This window comes from Triticum aestivum, chromosome 4A, assembly GCF_018294505.1.
Source record: "Triticum aestivum cultivar Chinese Spring chromosome 4A, IWGSC CS RefSeq v2.1, whole genome shotgun sequence".
Classification (NCBI taxonomy): Eukaryota; Viridiplantae; Streptophyta; class Magnoliopsida; order Poales; family Poaceae; genus Triticum; species Triticum aestivum.
In genome coordinates, this window is record NC_057803.1 from 648,202 (window position 1) to 656,986 (window position 8,785).

The following is an 8,785-nucleotide window of genomic DNA, read 5'->3' on the forward strand; positions in this document are numbered from 1 at the left end:
GGAACAGCCACGTCTCCTCCTTCTTGATCCAGCAAGGGAGGGAGGAGAGGTTGAGGGAGATGGCACCAGCAGCAGCACGACGGCGTGGTGTTGATGGAGCTGCAGTACTCCGGCAGAGCTTCGCTAAGCACTATGGAGGTGGAGGAGGTGTTGAGGAGGGAGAAGGAGGCAACCAAAGGCCAGGGCGTTCCGGTATGAAGTCCCTCCTCTCCCCCACTATATATAGGGGTGCCAAGGGGGGGTGGTGCGCAGCCTAGGAGATCCAATCTCCTATGGCCGGCGGCCAAGGGGAGGTTTCCCTCCCCCCCAAGGCACCTAGGAGGTGCCTTACCCTCCTAGGACTCTTGTCCCCTTAAACCCTAGGCGCATGGGCCTATGTGGGGCTGGTGCCCTTGGCCCATTAGGCCAAGGCGCACCCCCTTACAGCCCATATGGCCCCCCGGGGCAGGTGGACCCACCCGGTGGACCCCGGGACCCTTCCGGTGGTCCCGGTACAATACCGATAACCCCGAAACTTGTCCCGATGTCCGAAACAGGACTTCCCATATATAAATCTTTACCTCCGGACCATTCCGGAACTCCTCGTGACGTCCGGGATCTCATCCGGGACTCCGAACAACATTCGGGTTACTGCATATACATATCCCTACAACCCTAGCGTAACCGAACCTTAAGTGTGTAGACCCTACGGGTTCGGGAGACAAGCAGACATGACCGAGACGACTCTCCGGTCAATAACCAACAGCGGGATCTGGATACCCATGTTGGCTCCCACATGCTCCACGATGATCTCATCGGATGAACCACGATGTCGAGGATTCAATCAACCCCGTACGCTATTCCCTTTGTCTATCGATATGTTACTTGCCCGAGATTCGATCGTCGGTATCCCAATACCTCGTTCAATCTCGTTACTGGCAAGTCACTTTACTCGTACCGTAATGCATGATCCCGTGACCAGACACTTGGTCACTCTGAGCTCATTATGATGATGCATTACCGAGTGGGCCCAGTGATACCTCTCCGTCATACGGAGTGACAAATCCCAGTCTTGATCCATGTCACCCAACAGACACTTTCGGAGATACCCGTAGTCTACCTTTATAGTCACCCAGTTACGTTGTGACGTTTGACATACCCAAAGCACTCCTACGATATCCGGGAGTTACACGATCTCATGGTCTAAGGAAAAGATACTTGACATTGGAAAAACTCTAGCAAACGAACTATACGATCTTGTGCTATGTTTAGGATTGGGTCTTGTCCATCACATCATTCTCCCAATGATGTGATCTCGTTATCAATGACATCCAGTGTCCATAGTCAGGAAACCATGACTATCTGTTGATCAACGAGCTAGTCAACTAGAGGCTCACTAGGGACATGTTGGTGTCTGTTATTCACACATGTATTACGATTTCCGGATAACACAATTATAGCATGAATAAAGACAATTATCATGAACAAGGAAATATAATAATAATGCTTTTATTATTGCCTCTAGGGCATATTTCCAACAGTCTCCCACTTGCACTAGAGTCAATAATCTAGTTACATTGTGATGAATCGAACACCCATGGAATTCTGGTGTTGATCATGTTTTGCTCTAGGGAGAGGTTTAGTCAACGGATCTGCTACATTCAGGCCCGTATGTACTTTACAAATCTCTATGTCTCCATCTTGAACATTTTCACGAATGGAGTTGAAGCGACGCTTGATGTGCCTTGTCTTCTTGTGAAACCTGGGCTCCTTGGCAAGTGCAATAGCTCCAGTGTTGTCACAGAAGAGCTTGATCGGCCCCGACGCATTGGGTATGACACCTAGGTCGGTGATGAACTCCTTCACCCATATTGCTTCATGTGCTGCCTCCGAGGCTGCCATGTACTCCGCTTCACATGTAGATCCCGCCACGACGCTTTGCTTGCAACTGCACCAGCTTACTGCCCCACCATTCAAAATATACACGTATCCGGTTTGTGACTTAGAGTCATCCAGATCTGTGTCGAAGCTAGCGTCGACGTAACCCTTTACGACGAGCTCTTCGTCACCTCCATAAACGAGAAACATTTCCTTAGTCCTTTTCAGGTACTTCAGGATATTCTTGACCACTGTCCAGTGTTCCTTGCCAGGATTACTTTGGTACCTTCCTACCAAACTTACGACAAGGTTAACATCAGGTCTGGTACACAGCATGGCATACATAATAGAACCTATGGCTGAGGCATAGGGGATGACGCTCATCTCTTCTATATCTTCTGCCGTGGTCGGACATTGAGCTGAGCTCAATTTCATACCTTGCAACACAGGCAAGAACCCCTTCTTGGATTGATCCATATTGAACTTCTTCAATATCTTATCAAGGTATGTGCTTTGCGAAAGACCTATGAGGCGTCTCGATCTATCTCTATAGATTTTGATGCCTAATATATAAGCAGCTTCTCCAAGGTCCTTCATTGAAAAACTTTTATTCAAGTAGGCCTTGATGCTGTCCAAGAGTTCTATATCATTTCCCATCAAAAGTATGTCATCTACATATAATATGAGAAATGCTACAGAGCTCCCACTCACTTTCTTGTAAACGCAGGCTTCTCCATAAGTCTGTGTAAATCCAAACGCTTTGATCATCTCATCAAAGCGAATGTTCCAACTCCGAGATGCTTGCACCAGCCCATAAATCGAGCGTTGGAGCTTGCACACTTTGTCAGCATTCCTAGGATCGACAAAACCTTCCGGCTGCATCATATACAGTTCTTCCTTAAGGAAACCATTAAGGAATGCCGTTTTGACGTCCATTTGCCATATTTCGTAATCATAGAATGCGGCAATTGCTAACATGATTCGGACGGACTTCAGCTTCGCTACCGGTGAGAAAGTCTCATCGTAGTCAACCCCTTGAACTTGTCGATAACCCTTAGCGACAAGCCGAGCTTTATAGATGGTCACATTACCATCCGCGTCTGTCTTCTTCTTAAAGATCCATTTATTTTCTATGGCTCGCCGTTCAACGGGCAAGTCAGTCAAAGTCCATACTTCGTTCTCATACATGGATCCTATCTCGGATTTCATGGCTTCTAGCCATTTGTCGGAATCCGGTCCCGCCATCGCTTCTTCATAGTTCGAAGGTTCACCGTTGTCTAACAACATGATTTCCAAGACAGGGTTGCCGTACCACTCTGGTGCGGAACGTGTCCTTGTGGACCTTCGAATTTCAGTAGGAGCTTGATCAGAAGTATCTTGATCATTATCATTAACTTCCTCTCTAGTCGGTGCTGGCACCTCAGGAACATTTTCTTGAGTTGCGCCATTTTCCGGTTCAAGAGGCAATACTTCATCAAGCTCTACTTTCCTCCCACTTACTTCTTTCGAGAGAAACTCTTTCTCCAGAAAGGACCCATTCTTGGCAACAAAGATCTTGCCTTCGGATCTGAGGTAGAAGGTGTACCCAATAGTTTCTTTTGGGTACCCTATGAAGACGCATTTTTCCGACTTGGGTTCGAGCTTTTCAGGTTGAAGTTTCTTGACATAAGCATCGCATCCCCAAACTTTTAGAAACGACAGCTTAGGTTTCTTCCCAAACCATAATTCATACGGTGTCGTCTCAACGGATTTCGACGGAGCCCTATTTAAAGTGAATGCGGCAGTCTCTAAAGCATAGCCCCAAAAAGAAAGCGGTAAATCGGTAAGAGACATCATAGATCGCACCATATCTAACAGAGTGCGATTACGACGTTCGGACACACCATTACGCTGAGGTGTTCCAGGCGGCGTGAGTTGTGAAACTATTCCACATTTTCTTAAGTGTGTGCCAAACTCGTGACTCAAGTATTCTCCTCCATGATCTGATCGCAGAAACTTGATTTTCCTGTCACGTTGATTTTCAACCTCACTCTGAAATTCCTTGAACTTTTCAAAGGTTTCAGACTTGTGTTTCATTAAGTAGATATACCCATACCTACTTAAATCATCAGTGAGGGTGAGAACATAACGATAGCCACCGCGAGCCTCAACACTCATTGGACCGCACACATCGGTATGTATGATTTCCAATAAGTCGGTTGCTCGCTCCATTGTTCCTGAGAACGGAGTCTTGGTCATTTTACCCATAAGGCATGGTTCGCACGTGTCAAATGATTCATAATCAAGAGACTCTAAAAGTCCATCAGCATGGAGCTTCTTCATGCGTTTGACACCTATGTGACCAAGGCGGCAGTGCCACAAGTATGTGGGACTATCATTATCAACTTTACTTCTTTTGGTACTCACATTATGAACATGTGTAGCAGCACGTTCGAGATTCATAAAGAATAAACCATTCACCATAGGAGCATGACCATAAAACATATCTCTCATAAAAATGGAACAACCATTATTCTCAGATTTAAAAGAGTAGCCATCTCGAATTAAACGAGATCCCGATACAATGTTCATGCTCAAAGCTGGCACTAAATAACAATTATTAAGGTTTAAAACTAATCCCGAAGGGAGATGCAGAGGTAGCGTGCCGACGAAGATCACATTGACCTTGGAACCATTCCCGACGCGCATCGTCACCTCGTCCTTTGCCAGTTTCCGCTTATTCCGCAGCCCCTGCTTTGAGTTACAAATGTGAGCAACTGCACCGGTATCAAATACCCAGGAGCCACTACGGGCACTAGTAAGGTACACATCAATTACATGTATATCACATATACCTTTGGTTTTGCCGGCCTTCTTATCCGCTAAGTACTTAGGGCAGTTCCGCTTCCAGTGACCGCTTCCCTTGCAATAAAAGCACTCAGTCTCGGGCTTGGGTCCATTCTTTGGCTTCTTCCCGGCAGCTTGCTTGCCGGGCGCGGCAACCTCCTTGCCGTCCTTCTTGAAGCTCTTTTTACCCTTGCCTTTCTTGAACTTAGTGGTTTTATTGATCATCAACACTTGATGTTCCTTCCTGACTTCTACCTCTGCTGATTTTAGCATAGCAAATACTTCAGGAATGGTCTTTTCCATCCCCTGCATATTGAAGTTCATCACAAAGCTCTTGTAGCTTGGTGGAAGCGACTGGAGGATTCTGTCAATGACCGCATCATCCGGGAGATTAACTCCCAGCTGAGTCAAGCGGTTATGCAACCCAGACATAGTGAGTATGTGCTCACTGACAGAACTGTTTTCCTCCATCTTACAGCTGAAGAATTTGTCGGAGACTTCATATCTCTCGACCCGGGCATGAGCTTAAAAAACCATTTTCAGCTCTTCGAACATCTCATATGCTCCATGTCTCTCAAAACGCTTTTGGAGGCCCGGCTCTAGGCTGTAAAGCATGCCGCACTGAACGAGGGAGTAGTCATCGAAACGTGCCTGCCAAGCGTTCATAACATCTTGTTCTGCAGGGAGAACGGGTGCGTCACCAAGCGGTGCTTGTAGGACATAATCTTTCTTGGCAGCTATGAGGATGATCCTCAGGTTCCGGACCCAGTCCGTATAGTTGCTGCCATCGTCTTTCAACTTAGTTTTCTCTAGGAACGCGTTGAAGTTGAGGACTACGTTGGCCATTTGATCTACAAGACATATTGCAAAGATTTTAGACTAAGTTCATGATAATTAAGTTCAACTAATCAAATTATTAGTGAACTCCCACTTAGATTAGACATCCCTCTAGTCATCTAAGTATTACATGATCCGAGTTAAACTAGACCGTGTCCGATCATCACGTGAGACGGACTAGTCAACATCGGTGAACATCTTCATGTTGATCGTATCTTCTATACGACTCATGCTCGACCTTTCGGTCTTCTGTGTTCTGAGGCCATGTCTGTACATGCTAGGCTCGTCAAGTCAACCTAAGTGTCTGCATGTGTAAATCTGTCTTACACCCGTTGTATGTGAACGTCTGAATAAAACACCCGATCATCACGTGGTGTTTTGAAACAGCAAACTGTCGCAACGGTGCACAGTTAGGGGGAACACTTCTTGAATTTATTGTGAGGGATCATCTTATTTACTACCGTCGTTCTAAGTAAACAAGATGCAAAACATGATAAACATCACATGCAATCAAATAATAAACGTGACATGATATGGCCAATATCACACAGCTCCTTTGATCTCCATCTTGGGGCTCCATGATCATCTTGTCACCGGCTTGACACCATGATCTCCATCATCATGATCTCCATCATCGTGTCTCCATGAAGTTGCTCGCCAACTATTACTTCTACTACTATGGCTAACGCGTTTAGCAATAAAGTAAAGTAATTACATGGCGTTTCTTGATGACACGCAGGTCATATAAAAGAATAAAGACAACTCCTATGGCTCCTGCCGGTTGTCATACTCATCGACATGCAAGTCGTGATTCCTATTACAATAGCATGAACATCTCATACATCACATATAGATCATTCATCATTCATCACAACTTTGGCCATATCATATCACAAACCACTTGCTGCAAAAACAAGTTAGACGTCCTCTAATTGTTTTTGCAAGTTTTACGTGGCTGAATTAGGGTTCTAGCAAGAACGTTTTCTTACCTACGTTAAAGCCACAACGTGATTTGTCAACTTCTATTTACCCTTCATAAGGACCCTGTTCATCGATTCCGCTCCAACTAAAGTGGGAGAGACAGACACCCGCCAGCCACCTTATGCAACTAGTGCATGTTAGTCGGTGGAACCGGTCTCACGTAAGCGTACGTGTAAGGTTGGTCCGGGCCGCTTCATCCCACAATACCGCTGAAGCAAGAAAGGACTAGTAACGGCAAGAAAGTTGACAAATCTACGCCCACAACAAATTGTGTTCTACTCGCGCAAGAAGAACTACGCATAGACCTAGCTCTGATACCACTGTTGGGGAACGTTGCAGAAAACAAAAATTTTCCTACTCGTTTCACCAAGATCATCTAGGAGTTCATCAAGCAACGAGTGATTAGATGCATCTACATACCTTTGTAGATCGCGCACGGAAGCGTTCAAAAGAACGGTGATGATGTAGTCGTACTCGACGTGATCCAAATCACCGATGACCAGCGCCGAACGGACGGCACCTCCGCGTTCAACACACGTATGGAACAGCCACGTCTCCTCCTTCTTGATCCAGCAAGGGAGGGAGGAGAGGTTGAGGGAGATGGCACCAGCAGCAGCACGACGGCGTGGTGTTGATGGAGCTGCAGTACTCCGGCAGAGCTTCGCTAAGCACTATGGAGGTGGAGGAGGTGTTGAGGAGGGAGAAGGAGGCAACCAAAGGCCAGGGCGTTCCGGTATGAAGTCCCTCCTCTCCCCCACTATATATAGGGGTGCCAAGGGGGGGTGGTGCGCAGCCTAGGAGATCCAATCTCCTATGGCCGGCGGCCAAGGGGAGGTTTCCCTCCCCCCCAAGGCACCTAGGAGGTGCCTTACCCTCCTAGGACTCTTGTCCCCTTAAACCCTAGGCGCATGGGCCTATGTGGGGCTGGTGCCCTTGGCCCATTAGGCCAAGGCGCACCCCCTTACAGCCCATGTGGCCCCCCGGGGCAGGTGGACCCACCCGGTGGACCCCGGGACCCTTCCGGTGGTCCCGGTACAATACCGATAACCCCGAAACTTGTCCCGATGTCCGAAACAGGACTTCCCATATATAAATCTTTACCTCCGGACCATTCCGGAACTCCTCGTGACGTCAGGGATCTCATCCGGGACTCCGAATAACATTCGGGTTACTGCATATACATATCCCTACAACCCTAGCGTAACCGAACCTTAAGTGTGTAGACCCTACGGGTTCGGGAGACAAGCAGACATGACCGAGACGACTCTCCGGTCAATAACCAACAGCGGGATCTGGATACCCATGTTGGCTCCCACATGCTCCACGATGATCTCATCGGATGAACCACGATGTCGAGGATTCAATCAACCCCGTACGCTATTCCCTTTGTCTATCGATATGTTACTTGCCCGAGATTCGATCGTCGGTATCCCAATACCTCGTTCAATCTCGTTACCGGCAAGTCACTTTACTCGTACCGTAATGCATGATCCCGTGACCAGACACTTGGTCACTCTGAGCTCATTATGATGATGCATTACCGAGTGGGCCCAGTGATACCTCTCCGTCATACGGAGTGACAAATCCCAGTCTTGATCCATGTCACCCAACAGACACTTTCGGAGATACCCGTAGTCTACCTTTATAGTCACCCAGTTACGTTGTGACGTTTGGCATACCCAAAGCACTCCTACGGTATCCGGGAGTTACACGATCTCATGGTCTAAGGAAAAGATACTTGACATCAGAAAACTCTAGCAAACGAACTATACGATCTTGTGCTATGTTTAGGATTGGGTCTTGTCCATCACATCATTCTCCTAATGATGTGATCTCGTTATCAATGACATCCAGTGCCCATAGTCAGGAAATCATGACTATCTGTTGATCAACGAGCTAGTCAACTAGAGGCTCACTAGGGACATGTTGATGTCTGTTATTCACACATGTATTACAATTTCCAGATAACACAATTATAGCATGAATAAAGACAATTATCATGAACAAGGAAATATAATAATAATGCTTTTATTATTGCCTCTAGGGCATATTTCCAACAGGGTCGAGGCGGCACCAGGCGGCGGCGACGGACGAGGGCGAGATGGAGGTGACGGGTGACGGCGTCGGGCGGGGGTCCGTCGAGGAGAAGGCGAGGGGGAGGGGTGGCGGTGCTCGGTGCCGCTGGGTGGCGAGGACGAGGCGACAGGGTCCGAGCGCCGTGGGGAGGTTCGTCCCCCCGATCCCGATCTGGATCGGGGAAGGGAAGAGGGGCGTGCGGTCGTGG